This window comes from Pseudophryne corroboree, chromosome 3 (genome assembly GCF_028390025.1).
Source record: "Pseudophryne corroboree isolate aPseCor3 chromosome 3, aPseCor3.hap2, whole genome shotgun sequence".
In the NCBI taxonomy this organism is placed as follows: Eukaryota; Metazoa; Chordata; class Amphibia; order Anura; family Myobatrachidae; genus Pseudophryne; species Pseudophryne corroboree.
The window spans coordinates 464,966,367-464,987,087 of record NC_086446.1 but is presented as its reverse complement, the minus strand read 5'-3'; the positions used below and the strand labels follow the sequence as shown (position 1 = coordinate 464,987,087).

Genomic DNA, 20,721 nt, shown 5'->3' with positions numbered 1-20,721 from the left:
CGTCCCATGTTTTGCATATACCTTGAATTTGGTGGTGCAGAATTATTTAAAAAATGACAGGGGCGTGCAAGAGATGCTGTCGGTGGCCAGAAGAATTGCGGGCCACTTTCGGTGTACAGGCACCGCGTACAGAAGACTGGAGCACCACCAAAAACACCTGAACCTGCCCTGCCATCATCTGAAGCAAGAGGTGGTAACGAGGTGGAATTCAACCCTCTATATGCTTCAGAGGATGGAGGAGCAGCAAAAGGCCATTCAAGCCTATACATCTGGCCACGATATAGGCAAAGGAGGTGGAATGCACCTGTCTCAAGCGCAGTGGAGAATGATTTCAACGTTGTGCAAGGTTCTGCAACCTTTTGAACTTGCCACACGTGAAGTCAGTTCAGACACTGCCAGCCTGAGTCAGGTCATTCCCCTCATCAGGCTTTTGCAGAAGAAGCTGGAGGCATTGAAGGAGGAGCTAAAACAGAGCGATTCCGCTAGGCATGTGGGACTTGTGGATGGAGCCCTTCATTCGCTTAACCAGGATTCACGTGTGGTCAATCTGTTGAAATCAGAGCACTACATTTTGGCCACCGTGCTCGATCCTAGATTTAAAACCTACCTTGGATCTCTCTTTACGGCAGACACAAGTCTGCAGAGGTTCAAAGACCTGCTGGTGACAAAATTGTCAAGTAAAGCGGAACGCGACCCGTCAACATCTCCTTCTTCACATTCTCCCGCAACTGGGGGTGAGAGGAAAAGGCTACGAATTCCGAGCCCACCCGCTAGCGGTGATGCAGGGCAGTCTGGAGCGACTGCTGATGCTGACATCTGGTCTGGACTGAAGGACCTGCCAACGATTACTGACAAGTCGTCTACTGTCACTGCATATGATTCTCTCACCATTGAAAGAATGGTGGAGGATTATATGAGTGACCGCATCCAAGTAGGCACGTCAGACAGTCCGTACGTATACTGGCAGGAAAAAGAGGCAATTTGGAGGCCCTTGCACAAACTGGCTTTATTCTACCTAAGTTGCCCTCCCTCCAGTGTGTACTCCGAAAGAGTGTTTAGTGCCGCCGCTCACCTTGTCAGCAATCGGCGTACGAGGTTACTTCCAGAAAATGTGGAGAAGATGATGTTCATTAAAATGAATTATAAATCAATTCCTCCATGGAGACATTCACCAGCAGCAATTGCCTCCAGAAAGTACACGAGGACCTGAGATGGTGGATTCCAGTGGGGACGAATTAATAATCTGTGAGAAGGGGGATGTACACAGTGAAAGGGGTGATGAATCGGACGATGATGATGAGGTGGACATCTTGCCTCCGTAGAGCCAGTTTGTGCAAGGAGAGATTGATTGCTTCTTTTTTGGTGGGGGCCCAAACCAACCAGTCATTTCAGTCACAGTCGTGTGGCAGACCCTGTCGCTGAAATGATGGGTTCGTTAAAGTGTGCATGTCCTGTTTTTGCAACATAAGGGTGGGTGGGAGGGCCCAAGGACAATTCCATCTTGCACCTCTTTTTTCTTTCATTTTTCTTTGCGTCATGTGCTGTTTGTGGAGTATTTTTTTGAAGGGCCATCCTGCGTGACACTGCAGTGCCACTCCTAGATGGGCCAGGTGTTTGTGTCGGCCACTAGAGTCGCTTAGCTTAGTCACACAGCTACCTCATTGCGCCTCTTTTTTTCTTTGCGGCATGTGCTGTTTGGGGAGTATTTATTTGAAGGGCCATCCTGCGTGACACTGCAGTGCCACTCCTAGATGGGCCAGGTGTTTGTGTCGGCCACTAGGGTCGCTTAGCTTAGCCATCCAGCGACCTCGGTGCAAATTTTAGGACTAAAAATAATATTGTGAGGTGTGAGGTGTTCAGAATAGACTGAAAATTAGTGGAAATTATGGTTATTGAGGTTAATAATACTATGGGATCAAAATGACCCCCAAATTCTATGATTTAAGCTGTTTTTTAGGGTCTTTTGAAAAAAACACCCGAATCCAAAACACACCCGAATCCGACAAAAAAAATTCGGTGAGGTTTTGCCAAAACGCGTCAGAACCCAAAACACGGCCACGGAACCGAACCCAAAACCAAAACCCGAAAAATTTCAGGTGCACATCACTAGTACTTATAGGTCCTGCAGAAAATTCATCGGCCAGAACAGTTTGTCCAATCATCATTTTATCCCCCCCCCCATTATATAGGAGAAAAAAGTTACAGATAGAAAACTTTGCGCAGTTAATGCTATTCCAAATATTTCCATCAAAATATAATCAGCTAATGAGAACAGGAATACCAAATACATATATTCCATACAAGGTCTGGCATCAGTATTGGGACAAGGGATATGCATTTTAACGTTAGTCATTTTTATGCCCTCATACTATACTACCTTTGAACACACTGTAGATGGGGAGGATTGCATTTTTGGTAAGTTTTATCGCAAAATGTTTAATAGATCTCACCTTGGGAGCTAGCCTAGGACAACATTATTCCCCTATCAAAGTTCCCTCAATCCACATTGTTATATCTGCCCCACCTGCACTGCACAGGGTTTTGTCCATTAGAGAAAAATGTTGCTGCTGCAATCAGGTCTGAATTAGGCCCACTGTCACAAGTAACCGCATAAAAAGTTTGAGCAGTACGTCTGAATGAATGTACTGCACACCTCCCAACATAACCCTCTCCAGGAGGGACACAGTGCTCTGCTTCTGGACTTTTAACTTATGATTACAGGCACCTGTTTTGAACAGTTTAGGAGAGAGAATTGACTGCATAGGAAAGGAATGAGTTAAATATCTTGTGAGGGGTGGACCTAGCTGTGAGGAAAGTAAAGCCTTTGGAAAAAGGGGAGGGTCAATATATAATGTGCACCTGAAATTTTTCGGGTTTTGTGTTTTGGTTTTGGGTTCGGTTCCGTGGCCGTGTTTTGGGTTCTGACGCGTTTTGGCAAAACCTCACCAAATTTTTTTTGTCGGATTCGGGTGTGTTTTGGATTCGGGTGTTTTTTTTCAAAAGACCCTAAAAAACAGCTTAAATCATAGAATTTGGGGGTCATTTTGATACCATAGTATTATTAACCTCAATAACCATAATTTCCACTAATTTTCAGTCTATTCTGAACACCTCACACCTCACAATATTATTTTTAGTCCTAAAATTTGCACCGAGGTTGCTGGATGGCTAAGCTAAGCGACCCTAGTGGCCGACACAAACACCTGGCCCATCTAGGAGTGGCACTGCAGTGTCACGCAGGATGGCCCTTCAAAAAAATACTCCCCAAACAGCACATGACGCAAAGAAAAAAAGAGGCGCAATGAGGTAGCTGTGTGACTAAGCTAAGCGACCCTAGTGGCCGACACAAACACCTGGCCCATCTAGGAGTGGCACTGCAGTGTCACGCAGGATGGCCCTTCAAAAAAATACTCCACAAACAGCACATGACGCAAAGAAAAATGAAAGAAAAAAGAGGTGCAAGATGGAATTGTCCTTGGGCCCTCCCACCCACCCTGGAATTGTCCTTGGGCCCTCCCACCCACCCTTATGTTGTAAAAACAGGACATGCACACTTTAACGAACCCATCATTTCAGCGACAGGGTCTGCCACACGACTGTGACTGAAATGACTGGTTGGTTTGGGCCCCCACCAAAAAAGAAGCAATCAATCTCTCCTTGCACAAACTGGCTCTACGGAGGCAAGATGTCCACCTCATCATCATCGTCCGATTCATCACCCCTTTCACTGTGTACATCCCCCTCCTCACAGATTATTAATTCGTCCCCACTGGAATCCACCATCTCAGGTCCTCGTGTACTTTCTGGAGGCAATTGCTGCTGGTGAATGTCTCCATGGAGGAATTGATTATAATTCATTTTAATGAACATCATCTTCTTCACATTTTCTGGAAGTAACCTCGTACGCCGATTGCTGACAAGGTGAGCGGCGGCACTAAACACTCTTTCGGAGTACACACTGGAGGGAGGGCAACTTAGGTAGAATAAAGCCAGTTTGTGCAAGGGCCTCCAAATTTCCTCTTTTTCCTGCCAGTATACGTACGGACTGTCTGACGTGCCTACTTGGATGCGGTCACTCATATAATCCTCCACCATTCTTTCAATGGTGAGAGAATCATATGCAGTGACAGTAGACGACTTGTCAGTAATCGTTGGCAGGTCCTTCAGTCCGGACCAGATGTCAGCATCAGCAGTCGCTCCAGACTGCCCTGCATCACCGCCAGCGGGTGGGCTCGGAATTCGTAGCCTTTTCCTCTCACCCCCAGTTGCGGGAGAATGTGAAGGAGGAGATGTTGACGGGTCGCGTTCCGCTTGACTTGACAATTTTGTCACCAGCAGGTCTTTGAACCTCTGCAGACTTGTGTCTGCCATAAAGAGAGATCCAAGGTAGGTTTTAAATCTAGAATCGAGCACGGTGGCCAAAATGTAGTGCTCTGATTTCAACAGATTGACCACACGTGAATCCTTGTTAAGCGAATGATCGGCTCCATCCACAAGTCCCACATGCCTAGCGGAATCGCTCTGTTTTAGCTCCTCCTTCAATGCCTCCAGCTTCTTCTGCAAAAGCCTGATGAGGGGAATGACCTGACTCAGGCTGGCAGTGTCTGAACTGACTTCACGTGTGACAAGTTCAAAAGGTTGCAGAACCTTGCACAACGTTGAAATCATTCTCCACTGCGCTTGAGACAGGTGCATTCCACCTCCTTTGCCTATATCGTGGCCAGATGTATAGGCTTGAATGGCCTTTTGCTGCTCCTCCATCCTCTGAAGCATATAGAGGGTTGAATTCCACCTCGTTACCACCTCTTGCTTCAGATGATGGCAGGGCAGGTTCAGGTGTTTTTGGTGGTGCTCCAGTCTTCTGTACGCGGTGCCTGTACGCCGAAAGTGGCCCGCAATTCTTCTGGCCACCGACAGCATCTCTTGCACGCCCCTGTCGTTTTTTAAATAATTCTGCACCACCAAATTCAAGGTATGTGCAAAACATGGGACGTGCTGGAATTTGCCCAGATGTAATGCACTCACAATATTGCTGGCATTGTTCGATGTCACAAATCCCCAGGAGAGTCCAATTGGGGTAAGCCATTCTGCGATGATCTTCCTCAGTTGCCGTAAGAGGTTTTCAGCTGTGTGCCTATTCTGGAAAGCGGTGATACAAAGCGTAGCCTGCCTAGGAACGAGTTGGCATTTGCGAGATGCTGCTACTGGTGCCGCCGCTGCTGTTCTTGCAGCGGGAGGCAATACATCTACCCAGTGGGCTGTCACAGTCATGTAGTCCTGAGTCTGCCCTGCTCCACTTGTCCACATGTCCGTGGTTAAGTGGACATTGGGTACAACTGCATTTTTAGGACACTGGTGAGTCTTTTTCTGACGTCCGTGTACATTCTCGGTATCGCCTGCCTAGAGAAGTGGAACCTAGATGGTATTTGGTAACGGGGGCACACTACCTCAAGAAATTGTCTAGTTCCCTGTGAACTAACGGCGGATACCGGACGCACGTCTAACACCAACATAGTTGTCAAGGCCTCAGTTATCCGCTTTGCAACAGGATGACTGCTGTGATATTTCATCTTCCTCGCAAAGGACTGTTGGACAGTCAATTGCTTACTGGAAGTAGTACAAGTGGTCTTCCGACTTCCCCTCTGGGATGACGATCGACTCCCAGCAGCAACAACAGCAGCGCCAGCAGCAGTAGGCGTTACACTCAAGGATGCATCGGAGGAATCCCAGGCAGGAGAGGACTCGTCAGACTTGCCAGTGACATGGTCTGCAGGACTATTGGCTTTCCTGGGTAAGGAGGAAATTGACACTGAGGGAGTTGGTGGTGTGGATTGCGCGAGCTTGGTTACAAGAGGAAGGGATTTACTGGTCAGTGGACTGCTTCCGCTGTCGCCCAAAGTTTTTGAACTTGTCACTGACTTATTATGAATGCGCTGCAGGTGACGTATAAGGGAGGATGTTCCGAGGTGGTTAATGTCCTTACCCCTACTTATTACAGCTTGACAAAGGCAACACACGGCTTGACACCTGTTGTCCGCATTTCTGTTGAAATACTTCCACACTGAAGAGCTGATTTTTTTGGTATTTTCACCAGGCATGTCAATGGCCATATTCCTCCCACGGACAACAGGTGTCTCCCCGGGTGCCTGACTTAAACAAACCACCTCACCATCAGAATCCTCCTTGTCAATTTCCTCCCCAGCGCCAGCAACACCCATATCCTCATCCTGGTGTACTTCAACACTGACATCTTCAATTTCACTATCAGGAACTGGACTGCGGGTGCTCCTTTCAACACTTGCAGGGGGCGTGCAAATGGTGGAATGCGCAAGCTCTTCCCGTCCAGTGTTGGGAAGGTCAGGCATCGCAACCGACACAATTGGACTCTCCTTTGGGATTTGTGATTTCGAAGAACGCACAGTTCTTTGCTGTGCTTTTGCCGCAAGTCTTTTCTTTTTTCTAGCGAGAGGATGAGTGCTTCCATCCTCATGTGAAGCTGAACCACTAGCCATGAACATAGGCCAGGGCCTCAGCCGTTCCTTGCCACTCCGTGTCGTAAATGGCATATTGGCAAGTTTACGCTTCTCCTCAGACGCTTTTAATTTTGATTTTTGGGTAATTTTTTTACTGATCTTTTGTGTTTTGGATTTTACATGCTCTGTACTATGACATTGGGCATCGGCCTTGGCAGACGACGTTGATGGCATTTCATCGTCTCGGCCATGACTAGTGGCAGCAGCTTCAGCACGAGGTGGAAGTGGATCTTGATCTTTCCCTATTTTTTTAACCTCCACATTTTTGTTCTCCATATTTTGCGCACAACTAAAAGCCACCACAGGTATACAATGTAGATGGATGGATAGTATAGTATTACTTATACTTATGGACGACGAGTGACGACACAGAGGTAGGTACAGCCGTGGCCTACCGTACTGCTGCTTAGTGCTTATATATAAATATAATATACTGTATAACGGACCTGGTGGACAGTGTCAGCAGCAGACTGCTAAACTAGTATGAAGAAAGAAAAAAAAAACCACAGGTATACAATGTAGATGGATGGATAGTATAGTATTACTTATACTTATGGACAACGAGTGACGACACAGAGGTAGGTACAGCCGTGGCCTACCGTACTGCTGCTTAGTGCTTATATATAAATATAATATACTGTATAACGGACCTGGTGGACAGTGTCAGCAGCAGACTGCTAAACTAGTATGAAGAAAGAAAAAAAAAAACACCACAGGTATACAATGTAGATGGATGGATAGTATAGTATTACTTATACTTATGGACGACGAGTGACGACACAGAGGTAGGTACAGCCGTGGCCTACCGTACTGCTGCTTAGTGCTTATATATAAATATAATATACTGTATAACGGACCTGGTGGACAGTGTCAGCAGCAGACTGCTAAACTAGTATGAAGAAAGAAAACAAAACACCACAGGTATACAATGTAGATGGATGGATAGTATTACTTATACTTATGGACGACGAGTGACGAGTCGACACAGAGGTAGGTACAGCCGTGGCCTACCGTACTGCTGCTTAGTGCTTAATTATATATATATATACTGTATAACGGACCTGGTGGACACTGCAGTGTCAGCAGACTGCTAAACAAACTAGCATGAAGAAAGAAAAAAAAAACACCACAGTGTTTTTCAGGCAGACAAACGTATACTGGACTGGTGGTCACTGTCAGCAAAACTGTGCACTGTACTCCTGCTATAACTGCTCCCCAGTCCCCACAATTAGGCAGTGTGAGCAGTGCACTCAGCACAGATATATCATGCAGCAGTGCAGCACACTGAGTGAGCACAGATATGGTGGAGCGTTTTTTTTCAGGCAGAGAAACAATGGATTAAACTCAAAACCCTGCACTGTACTCCCTAACAGCTGCTCCCCGTCCCCAATCCTCCCCACAATTATAACTAACTAAGTTCTAATATAATACAACGGACTCGGAGAGGACGCCAGCCACGTCCTCTCCCTATCAATCTCAATGCACGTGTGAAAATGGCGGCGACGCGCGGCTCCTTATATAGAATCCGAGTCTCGCGAGAATCCGACAGCGGGATGATGACGTTCGGGCGCGCTCGGGTTAACCAAGCAAGGCGGGAGGATCCGAGTCGCTCGGACCCGTGTAAAAAAAAGGTGAAGTTCGGGCGGGTCGGATTCCGAGGATCCGAACCCGCTCATCACTAATATATATAGGGAAGGCTAGGCCATTTTGCTCTCTCTTGTTGGTGATTTGCCTTCCCGCCCTCCCGCCCTGTTGGTAGAGGTTCTGGCACGGAGTGCCTTGGCGTTGAATTGTTGGCTGGGTTATCGTTGGCTATTTATTGGCGGAAAAGAACGGCAGTTTGTAGTTGTATGGTAAGCTGTAGTGATTTACAGTTTGGTATGGTTTAGGTGCACTCACCTCCATCGACTTATTGGCCGCTCGACCACCCGTCCGGGGGCAGCGGCAGGGCACCCATCAGGGTGGGTAGTCACTGTGGGGGTTGAGTTGGGCACCTATTACCGATTTGATAGTTTGTATTTAAATTAGGATGGTTTTGAATTTTAACATTTTAAGGTTAGCGTCAGTTTAATAGAGCCGTTCTTTTTTCTGCCACCATATGCCGGCTGAATCGGCATCTTAACAAAGTTTTCATTTACAGGTTTGCTATGGTTAGGGTCAAATAAATAGCTAGCAATTTTTCTGCCAAATTCAAGTCTCCGTGTCTTTATTTCTTGGTATTAGAGGTAATGAATGCTTTACTTTGAATAAGGGGTCCACCAAATATCACTAGGATGTTTAATAGATAAGAAAGATGTTTCAGAACAGGCGATGGCAATCATAACTTAAGAGAGAAGTCCAGGAGGAGAGCATTCTGTCCCTCCTGAAGAGGGTCATGTTAGGAGGTATGGTACTGCATCCTGTAATATGTAAATGGGGTGGTTGTTCCCATACATCATTATATGCACGCTAAAGAAAAGTTTACAATGATGAATACTATGAATCCTGCTCATTAGGAGAGCAAGTTAAGATACTACCTAATTGGATTAATTGAGATGTGATAATCTCTACTATTACCAGTTGTTATATACACATTTAAGCTAAGATTCATTCCTCAATCATGCAATTTGTCTGTGGCCACAGAGATGCCTTTTATGTAGATATCGATAGAGGCTATATTGTCCTATAGACTGTGATAACATTAAGCTGCTTGTATTTCTTGTATGTTATTTATTACTTATATGGTATTGAGTGGCTATATTTTAATATATTCATTAAAAATATTTGTAATATTTGCCAATAGGAGGGCAAAACGTGGTTGAGAACTTTGAAGTGAGCGAGATGAATATCAAATTAATTTGGTATGGGACAGGGTACCAGTGGAGTGACTGGCAGATGGCACAGAACAGGTAGAAAGTAGATAGGAAAATGAGGCAGGCAGGGGAGGTGACAGGAGATGAACAAAGCAGGAATTTGGTAGGAGGGGGTGGTGCAGGCTATAGTAATCAAGGCAAGAGATGATTAGGGTGTGGTGGATCATTTTACTGAAGATAGTTTGAATGAAGATTTGTCCTTAGTAAATAGACAGACTGTGGCTTCTCAGTTTGCCATAATTTAATATTAAATTATATTTATATCTCATAGTTTAGGATACTCTAAAGAAAAGATTTTATAGGACATATAAGAAATGAGAACTACATGTATACAATGAAAAAAAGGGCACTTCAGGAAGCAATATGGTAAGATCATAGTTTCCATGTGGGGGATATATCTGAAATAGTCATGGACTAAGAAAATACAGTACGTTATTCTCAGTTTGTAATACAAACAGCCTAAGCATTGGGAGAATGGAGAATTTAGCATTAGCTACTATCATCTTGCTGAGATTAACTCTCTATGCCACCATTGTTACCTAGTGTCTCTAACCGTTCGTGTTTTCTCCATTCCAGATGGAGACAAGTGTCTCAATGCAGCTGCATACCTGATACCACATATCAAAAACAATTAGTATTATTATTTATTTGTATGTGTTAGCATGCACTGCATTTTACCTAAAGTTACATTAAAATTTGTCTAAAATAAAAGTGGATGCAGTTAATATGAACCGACAGCGGGATCACAGTGGTCAGAAACCAAACGGATCCCAGAGGTAAGTACCAGTGACGTGCGGTGGGGTGAGGCAGGTGAGGCAGAGCCTTTCCTGTCATACTAACGTTTGTGCCAGAGTTTTGACTGTATAAAGTATATGAAAAATACAAAGGGGGAGATTCAAATGTTTGAAAAGTCAGATGGGAGTCTGTTTTTTCCTATCTAATAGACGGGAAAAAACAGACACCCAACCGACTTTTCAGACATTTGAATCTCCCCTAAAGAATATGTTTGAAATATCTTCTTTGCATTATTCTAATAATTTTTATAGCCAAAACCTGGCTAACTTTTCCGCACATCTCTGATCAAAACTCAAATTTCCAGGAGTTTATACTGCTGCACCTGTGTAAAATGCCCAGATGTATGCATTGGCTTTTATATTGCGTGTAAATCTGGCTCCGGTGCTAGCCAGTGCCTCCTGAGCCATTTAGCTCACCGCACGTCCCTGGTAAGTACAGGGGGTTAGGGTTGGGCAATAAGGTATTAGGCTGCAGGATGCAGGGGTGGGAGAGGTTATGGTTAAGCTGCGGGGGTGGGGTAGGCTAGGGTTAGGCTGTGGAGGGGAGGTTTTGCTTAGACTGTGGGTGGGGTGGGTTAGGACTAAGGAGGGGTAGGGTAAAAATACTTATCGAGATCCATTGTAATTCCGCGGTCGGTCTTCTGACTGTCGGGATCCCAACTGCTGGGATTTCGTACCCAAACCAATAACCATGACGTACAACTAACCTTAGAGTGCTAAGAAATCACTAGTACTGTATAGTCATTTCCATAAACTGGCATTGTTTTGGCATGACAACAAACAGAGTCCTCGCCAGAAACACAGGGGCTGCTGACACTACTTATACACATTGAATTAACAGTAAAGAAGAGCTACTGTATTATTCAGTTGTCTGAGAATAAATGTATTTTTTATTCTTGAATGTGGTACTAGTCACAGCAATTGCTAAAATCATACATCCTTTTGGCAGTAAAATGTAATGATAAAAATGTCTGTTATTTTCATGCCTATTATTGATTGTGTGGATTTTTTTGTTTTTAATGGAGTATTAATATTTTTAAGCCTCACCTATGATTAAAACATTCAAAATAGAGGGGTGGACAGCTTTTGACATGACAGGTGAAGTTGATAAAATAGGTGCTCCATGGCCAGTTGGTTCAAAATTCAAATATAAACATCTAAACACTAAATATATTATTTGTATCCAAATGAATATCCCCATACACGCAAGCACTACAAAAACAGTATAAAGTGACATAGCCAGAACTCCAAGATGTCCAAATAAAGCTTCCAGTGACTGCCATACAGTACACTAAATACTGCAATGACCGCCACACAATGTAGAGAGAATGTTTTGTGACTGTCATACAATACAAAGCACATTTTTCCACACAATACATTAATCCATTTACCTTCTTCAAACTCATAAGAAAACCCATTTAAAATGTGCCCCTTAACTTTCTTAAACTAGACACATTAGTCCATCATACCCAAACCCCACCTCACCCCCCAACACCACTTACCTGTTGCTGATGTAACATGGAGAAAGGCAATGGTCTACTAAAGAACAACTTCCAACTGCAGCTAACACATAGCCAAAGTAAAGGGGGGGGGGGGGGGGGGGGCGGCCCAGTGGATCCTGTACCGTGGGCCTCCCTCTATCAGGGGGCCTCCTGGACAGAGCACACTGACATCACTAGCTCTCCTTCTTCTGCAGCAGCAGAACCAGGCAGCCAGAATGCAAACCACACAGTTTGCAGTGCAGGCAGAGACACAGGAATATCAGGTTTCATGAGCTACTGACAGAGCTTCCTGACCAGAGGATAGGAGGGGAAGAGAGTTTTAAGTGACCCATGGATCCCAGCTTTTCCTTCTCCCTGCCTGGGTGTCTGGGTTCTGTCCAACCTGTTATCTAATGCGAACATTTAGGTCTAGAGAGAGACACACACAGATAGTCCTCCTAGGTCCTGTCCCAGTGTGTATGTAGTACAGAGGCTGCTGCAGTTGTATTTTTGCAAGATAAATTATGGATTTTCTCTTTCTACTTGTATTTTAAGGTTATTTAGGTTGTCTTTGTTCCAATACAAGAAAACCATTGGTTTAAATGTAATATACACAATCCACACCTCCGAACATGACCCATTCCAGGAGGGACAAAATGCTCTCTATCTGGACTTCACTTAATTTATGATTGCAATCACCTGTGTAGAAATACCTTTCTTATCAATGAAATAGTTCAACACAGGTGACGCCAATCACATATTAAAAGGAAAGTCCAGGTAGAGTATTTTGTCCCTGGAATGTGTCATGTTGGGAGGTATGCACAATTTAATATACACCTCCCCTTTCCACGGTCCTCCCTGTCTTAAGTCCCACGGACCGCACAAAGGCTTATTCCAGCCCTGGCTAACAGGTCCCGCTGCTCCTGTACCACCTGAATAGTATGAACCATCAGGGAGAAAGCATGGGCTGTACTCTGCAATATAAGGTGAGGGGAGGAAGAGGACTAATGTGCATCATCTGGGTGATGGCCAATCACTGTCTGTCCACCACTCCTTTAGGTATATTTACTAAGGTGGGAGTTTTTTTTTAGAACTGGCGATGTTGCTCATTGCAACCAATCAGATTCTACTTAACATTTAGCTATCTGCTTCTAGAAGCTAATAGATAGAATCTGATTGGTTACCATGGGCAACATCACCAGTTCTAAAAATCTCCCACCTTAGTACATCTACCCCCTTGTCTCCTCCATTCTCAAACTGGCATCTGGCAAAAAAAAAAAAAAAAATTACTAGGCAGCCCTCTTCATCAAGAGTGGTTGCTCAACGTGTAACTCCCCCCAACTCTCACACACACACACACACACACACACACACACACACACACACACACACACACACACACACACACACACACACACACACACCCTCTTATATGGCTATGCCACTGTTTCAGGTGGAAACCACGCAAGCTCACAAATCAGTTCTACTGCAAGAAGAATGTTCATCAATATGTCCTGTCAGTGGTTCTGCAATCAGGTCTGAAAACTACTACCTATAATTTTATTTTCTTGGACCAGCTTGTAGAAGAAACCAGACACTGTATTCAATTTGCAAAGTTAATTTTTTTTTTACATAAAACCAAAAGGAGGTAAAAATAATGAATCAGAAGTGAAATAATAAAAATATGAATGAATGTTGTGAACATTTTTTAGATTGTCCATCTCTATGTTAATAAGACAATGCTAAATACAATAATGTTTCAGCAGAGGGGGATGTGCCAATCTGGGCTTACGAATGTAAAACTTAATGTCCCATAGTTTATTTTATTAATCGTTCAAATTATAAAAATACCCAAAACAATTTAATCACTATTTTTTGTTATTGTTTACCTGGGAACCATAAAATGGTGATGAAAATGTTTAGAGGATTTGTTTCAGCTTAATTACGGCTGTTGCACATTATATGACCTAAACAAACATCATACAAAAGTAATGTCATATCTTTTTATAGTACTATACAAAAAGAAATATATCACTGTTATGTGCTTTCACAAGATTCAGAAACAAACAGGAGGCTAGTTGCCGATAAAAAAAATGATTGACAAGTTTGTGTATAGATTGTAGACTAATGGCTCTGATATTATTATTAGAGATGAATTGCAATTCATCTCTAATAATAATATCAGAACCATTAGTCCACAATCTATACACAAACTTGTCAATCATTTTTTTTATCGGCAACTAGCCTCCTGTTTGTTTCTGAATCTTGTGAAAGCACATAACAGTGATATATTTCTTTTTGTATAGTTGCGTACTTAGTATTTGGAGAAGGTTTATTAAGTTCAACATTTCATATATATCTGTATTAATGCTTTGATGCAGGCTCCTGTTCTAGTGAACTGAGAGTTGAGTGCAGTTGCTGTGTCAAAAACTCCTGCTCTTGTATTCTCCCTAACGAGCCTATCTATCATATGGAGGAAGTCCTATCTGTACAAATACAGCTCCAATCCTTCTTCTCCTAATGCCATTTCAGTATGGCAATAGCAGGAGAAAATGCAGATAAAAATGTTTTATAGTTTCTGTAAAGCATTCTTTTATCATAACAGCATCAGGTCCAGCGACAGGGGGCGGGGGGGGGGGGGGGGGGGCAGAGGGGACACCCGTACAGGGGCCAGAGGATCAGGGACACAAAAAACAGTTCTGTAGCGCCAATTAATACTTTTTAAACTATTTGCCGACCTGCCAATTAACTTATATGTCTTGTATGGTGTAAAAATTCAGGGGTGCTGCTGTTGTTAAAATTAAAGCACACTGGTCCTGTATGCTGTAAAAATACAGGGGTGCTGTCCTGTGAAATGGAGAACAACAATTTGGAGGAAAAAATTATGGAAGATCAGGAACTACTTTCAGTTCCTAGTACTAGTGCTGAAGCTGCTGAAGCCACCAGTCATGATATTGACGATGCAATTCCATCAACGTCATATGCTAAGGCCGATGTACAGTGTCATAGAGTGCATGTAAAATCCAAGAAGCAAAAATTAATAATCAGAAAAAAAAGAAATTATCTGATGAGAAATGTTAAACTGGCAATATGCCATTCACGACACAAAAGACTAAGGCCTTGGCCCATGTTCATGACTGGTGGCTCAGCTTCTCATGAGGATGAGAGCCCTCCTCCCTCTTGAAAAATGAAAAAAAAATTAAGCTTGTTAAAGCACAGGAAAAACAACTGTGCATTCAGAGATATCACAAATCCCCAAGGAGAGTCCAAGTGTGTCCGCAGTTGCGATTTCTAGGCCTGACCTTCCCAAGACTGTATGGAAAGAGGAGGCTCCTGCAAGTGCTGGGAGGAGCACCGCCAGTCTAGTTTCTGATATTGAGTTCGAGGATGTCACTGTAGGCGTACACCAGAATGAGGAGGATATTGGTGTAGCTGGCGCTGAGCAGGAAGCTGGTGATAAGGATTCTGATGGTGATATGGTTTGTTTGAATAAGGCACCAGTGGAGACAGTTGTTGTCAATGGAATGAGAAAGCCCATTGTCATGCCTGGGCAAAATACCATAAAAGCCACCTCTTCGGTGTGGAATTATTTCTCCACAAATCCGGACAGCCGTGTGTTGCCTTTGTCAATCCGTAATAAGTAGAGGTAATGCCGTTAACCACCTAGGAACATCCTGCCTTATATATCAACTGCAGCGCATTCACCAGAAGTCATTGTCAAGTTCAGAAACTTTAAGTAAGAGCATAAGCAGTCCACTGACACCTAAATACCTTCGCCGAATGTGGGTCCGGTTAGGGTGACCTGGGCCTAGTGCCCAGATCACTCTAATGCAATGTGGCTCAGGCTTACAAGCCTGCCTACCGTGGACTTATTCTTGGTGACCTGGGCCTAGTGCCCAGGTTCACCTTATACCTCCTACTGGGGTGCACTTCAACTAGGGCCTAAAGCCCTCTAACGTAGCCACAGGCCTAATGCCTGATATTACCCCATGGGCCTAGCACCCGCCTACAGTGCCCACAGGCCTGTGGCCTGACTATGCTCACAGGCCTAGTGCCTGAACCCTGATGGTCTAGGAGGGGGGGGGGGTGTGACAGGTGCCCTCAGTGAGGGCCTACCTGTTCCGGTGTGAGAGGCACCAGCTCTTTTGCTTTCCACCCCTGGTGACCTCTCCAGGTCCTCCTTCAGTCTTCTGCCACTGGCCCGTCCTGGCCAGCGGTGCCGCTGACTCTTCTCACCGTCCAGCCGCCGCTGGACATCTTCTTTCAGGAGCCGGCATCTTCTGGCCTCTTCCGCGGCCTCAGGAACTGTTCCTGTGGCATCCTCTTCTCTCCGGCGCTGTCTGACTCTTCACCGCTCTTCATGCGGCCTCTCTTCTGCTGGTCCTGGTGGTGTCTGGCGTCAGACGCCGGGGGCGGGGCCAAGTGTGGCGCGGCGAGCTCCAATTGGATCGCAGAGGCCGCTTCCCATTAGCCGGTGCTCCGCGAGCTGTGATTGGCTCATGGAGGGCGCCAGTTTTGAAAGGCTGCGGGTGGCGCTTCCAATTGGCTGCCGAACCGGTCTGTCGCCGTACTTTGGCAGGCACGAGGGACAAACACACTGCCCCAGTGCCAGCCACCACCGCACCTTGCAAGGGAGGCAGATCCCCTGCACTATGCCGGGCACATCTCCACATGTGAGGGGGAGCTGCCGTGCCACTCCCAGCAGGTGCCGCCCATAGGCACGTGCCTCATATGCCTAGTGGGAAATCCGGCACTGGGCCACGCTGCGTATCACTGGTTTCCGTAAAAGGCACACTGCTGACAACCTCTTATAGAAACTGAGGGACATCATCGCACAATGGCTTACCCCACTCTCCAGTTGATTTGCGATATCTGACAATGCCACCAATATTGTATGTGAATTACATCTGGGCAAATTCCAGCACGTCTTATGTTTTGCACATACAATTAATTTGGTGGTGCAGAATTTTTTGAAAAATGAAAGGGGCGTGCAGGAGATGCTGTCGGTGGCCTGAAATTGCGGGCCAATTTCGGCATTCAGCCACCGCGTGCCGAAGACTGGAGTGCCAGCAAACACTCCTGAACCTGCCCTGCCGTCACCTGAAGCAAGAGGTGGTAACGAGGTGGAATTCAACACTCTATATGCTTCAGAGGATGGAGGAGCAGCAAAAGGCCATTCAAGTTTATACATCCACCAACGATATAGGCAAAGGAGGGGAAATGCACCTGACTCAAGCGCAATGGAGAGATTTCCGTGTTGTGCAAGGTTCTCCAACCCTTCGAACTTGCCACACGTGAAGTCAGTTCAGAAAATGCCAGCTTGAGTCAGGTCATTCCAATCATCAGGCTTTTGCAGAAGCAGCTGGAGAAAATGAAGGAGGAGCTAAGATGGAGCGATTCCGCTAAGAATGTAGGACTTGTGGATGGAGCCCTTCATTCGCTTTGCCAGGATTCAAGGGTGGTCAATCTGTTGAAATCAGAGCACTACATTTGTCCACCGTGTTGGATCCTAGGTTTAAAGCCTACGTTGTATCTCTCTTTCCTGTAGACACAAGTCTGCAAAGGTTCAAAGACCTGCTGGTGAGAATATTGTCAACTCAAGCGGAACGTGACCCGTCAACAGCTCCTCCTTCATTTTCTCCCGCAACTGGGGCTGCGAGGAAAAGGATAAAATTTCCTAGAACACCCACTGGCGGTGATGCAGGGCAGTCAGGAGCAATTGTTGACATCTGGTCCGGACTGAAGGATCTGCCAACAATTACTGACATGTCTACTATCACTGCATATGATGTTGTCACCATCGAAAGAATGGTGGAGGATTATATGGCTGACAGCATCCAAGTAGGCATGTCAGACAGTCCGTATGTATACTGGCAGGAAAAAAAGGCAATTTGGAGGCCCTTGCACAAACTGGCTTTATTTTACCTCAGTTGCCCCCCCTCCAGTGTGTACTCCGAAAGAGTGTCTAGTGCAGCTGGTAACCTTGTCAGCGATCGGCGTAGGAGGTTACTTCTACAAAATGTGGAGATGATGTTCATCTAAATTAATTTTCTCATATATCCTAGAGGATGCTGGGGTCCACTTCAGTACCATGGGGTATAGATGGTTCCGCAGGAGCCATGGGCACTTTAAGACTTTTCAAAGGGTGTGAACTGGCTCCTCCCTCTATGCCCCTCCTCCAGACCTCAGTTTTAGAAATGTGCCCAGGCAGACTGGATGCACTCCAGGGGAGCTCTACTGAGTTTCTCTGAAAAGACTTATGTTAGGTTTTTTATTTTCAGGGAGGACTGCTTCGTGGGACTGAGGAGGCAGAAGTAGGAACCAACTTCCTAAAGAGTTTAATGGCTTTGCTTCTGGCTGACAGGACACCATTAGCTCCTGAAGGGTACTGAATGCTAGCTGTGCCTAGATGCTCACTCCCACAGCACGCCGTCACCCCCCTTGCAGAGCCAGAAATCAGAAGACAGGTGAGTGTTAGAAGAGAGATCTTCAATCAAGGTGACGGCTAAAGGTACCGAGGGGCTGGCGGGAGCGCAGCGCGCCATGTTGCCCACACATACACAGGCACTGCAGGGTGCAGGGCACGGGGGGGGGGGGCACCCTGGGCAGCATGAAACCTAATAAAACTGGCAGATAAAGCTGCATAAGATGCAGAGGCACAGTCCTACCCCCGCCAGTATAAAAATTTACCTCATAAATGCTGAGGAGAAACGCACCATTACGGGGGCGGGGCTTCCTCCTCAGTCAGCCAGCACACTGCTCAGCACCATTTTCTCTCTCTCCTCAGGCTGCAGAGACAACGCTGGTCCTCCTCCACTACTGAATACATGTATCAGGGTGCAAAACGGGGGGGGGGGGGGGGGCACAGTGAAATTGGTGCTTTACATTGTGTATTAACATTATAAAAAAGCTCTGCATGTCAGTGGGCATTTTATGTTTCATAGGCATTGTGTTACTGGCGCTGGGTTTGTGAACTAGCTGCTCCTATCTGTGTCCTTCTGACAGATTTTACTGTGGGTCTGTCCCCTATAAGTCCCGGAGTGTCTGTGGTGTGTTTGTGCACGTGTGACATGTCTGAGGCAGGGAGTTCATCCCCTGAGGGAGCCATTTTAGGGACACAGAGTTGTAATGTGGTGGCGCTGCCGGCACACCACGAGCCTGAATGGGTGAAAGAAATACGTGATAGTGTGAATCATATCAGTAGGAGATTAGATAAGTCGGAGTCTCATGCAAAAAGCTGGAGAAAATCAGTGGAATATTTGATTTTTCAGGGTTCTGCTTTATCATCCGCAGGCGACCCCTCTTGGTCACATAAGAAGACCGTTTGCAAACATGGTACATACTGATACCGACACGGACTCTGATTCCTGTGTCGACAATAGTGATTCCAGGGGGATAGATCCCAAATTGGCAAAGAGCGTACAATATATGATTGTTGCTATAAAGGAGGTCTTAAAAGTTACAGAAGCCTCTACTGTACCTCAGGAGAAGGCTTATTTCTATAAGGAAAATAAATGTAAGGTAACTTTCCCTCCTTCCCACGAGCTCAATACTCTTTTTGAAGTTTGGGTGAATCCTGAAAAGAAATTTCATATTCCCAAAAGGATTCAGATTGCTTATCCTTTTCCTTTAGAGGACAGGAAAAGATGGGAGTCACCCCCAGTGTTAGACAGTGCACTGTAAAGGTTAACAAAAAAGGTGATGCAGGGAGGCACCTGGGACGGCTTCACTAAAGGAGCAGGCAGACCGCAAAAAGGAGACCACGTTAAAATCTATTTATTTGGCCAATAGTACGCTGCTCAGACCCACCATTGCTTGCGCGGGGGTGAGTCGTGCTATTGACAAATGGTCTGATAACTTGTCATCGGAAATTGACAGAGACGAGTTGGTAATGTTAGGTCATATCAAAGACACTGCTGCATACATGCTGGAAGCTATGAAGGATATTGGACTCTTGGGTTCAACAGCCGCTACCATGGCAGTATCGGCTCGGAGGGCGTTGTGAATTCGCCAGTGGAATGCTGATGCAGATTCCAAAAGAAATATGGAGGCTCTCCTGTATAAAGGTGAGGCCTTATTTGGTGATGTGCTGGATGCGTTAGTCTCGGCGGCTACCGCAGGTAAGTCGACATTCTTGCCTTATGCTCCTGCACCGGTGAAAAAGACACATCACTCTCACATGCAGTCCTTTCGGCCCTACAAATACAAAAAGGCCAAACGGTTCTCCCTTCTTTGCAGCATGATGCTGGGGCATCTTTGCGGGAGTCTGCTCGGGTGGGAGCACATCTGAAACTTTTCAGCCAAATTTGGATTCAATCTGGCTGGACCCATGGGTCTTACAAATAGTGTCCCAAGGGTACAGACTGAGGTTTCAAGACGTCCCCCCATGCCGATTTTTCAATTCGACCGTGCCAGCTTCTCTTCCAGAAAGAGAGGCAGTAACAACGGCAATTCAAAACTATGTCAGGATCAGGTCATTATCCTGGTACCTTTGTCACAATGAGGAGAAGGTTTTTATTCAAGCCTCTTCGTAGTTCCGAAGCCGGACGGCTCGGTCAGACTGATTTTAAACCTGAAAAATCTGAATCTCTACCTGAAAAGGTTCAAGTTCAAGATGGAATCCCTGAGGGCAGTGATTTCCAGTCTGGAGGAGGGGGACGTCATGGTGTCAGTAGACATAAAGGATGCTTACTTGCATGTTCCCTTTTATCCTCCTCACCAAGCTTATCTGAGATTCGCAGTACAGGATTGCCATTACCAGTTCCAGACGTTGCCGTTCGGTCTCTCCACGGCACAGAGGGTATTCACCAAGATGATGGCAGAGATGATGGTCCTCCTTCGTCAAAAAGGAGTCAATATAATTCCTTATCTGGACGATCTCCTGATAAAAGCGAGATCCAGGGAACAGTTGGTGCGGAACATCGCACTCTTCCTGTCAATACTCCAACAACACCGTTGGATCATGAAATTTCCAAAGTCGCAGTTGGAACCAATGACAAGGTTGTCCTTTTTAGGGATGATTCTGGACACAGAAGTACAGAGAGTATTTCTTCCAGTGGAA

At 45.5% G+C, this 20,721-nt stretch overlaps 1 protein-coding gene across 4 annotated transcripts in view; it reads right to left on the bottom strand.

The window, feature by feature from the left end:
- The window catches only part of CACNA1G (calcium voltage-gated channel subunit alpha1 G), a 281,486-nt gene that overhangs the window by 244,389 nt on the left and 16,376 nt on the right, over positions 1-20,721 (bottom strand). The gene's annotated exons all lie outside the window — the stretch shown is intronic.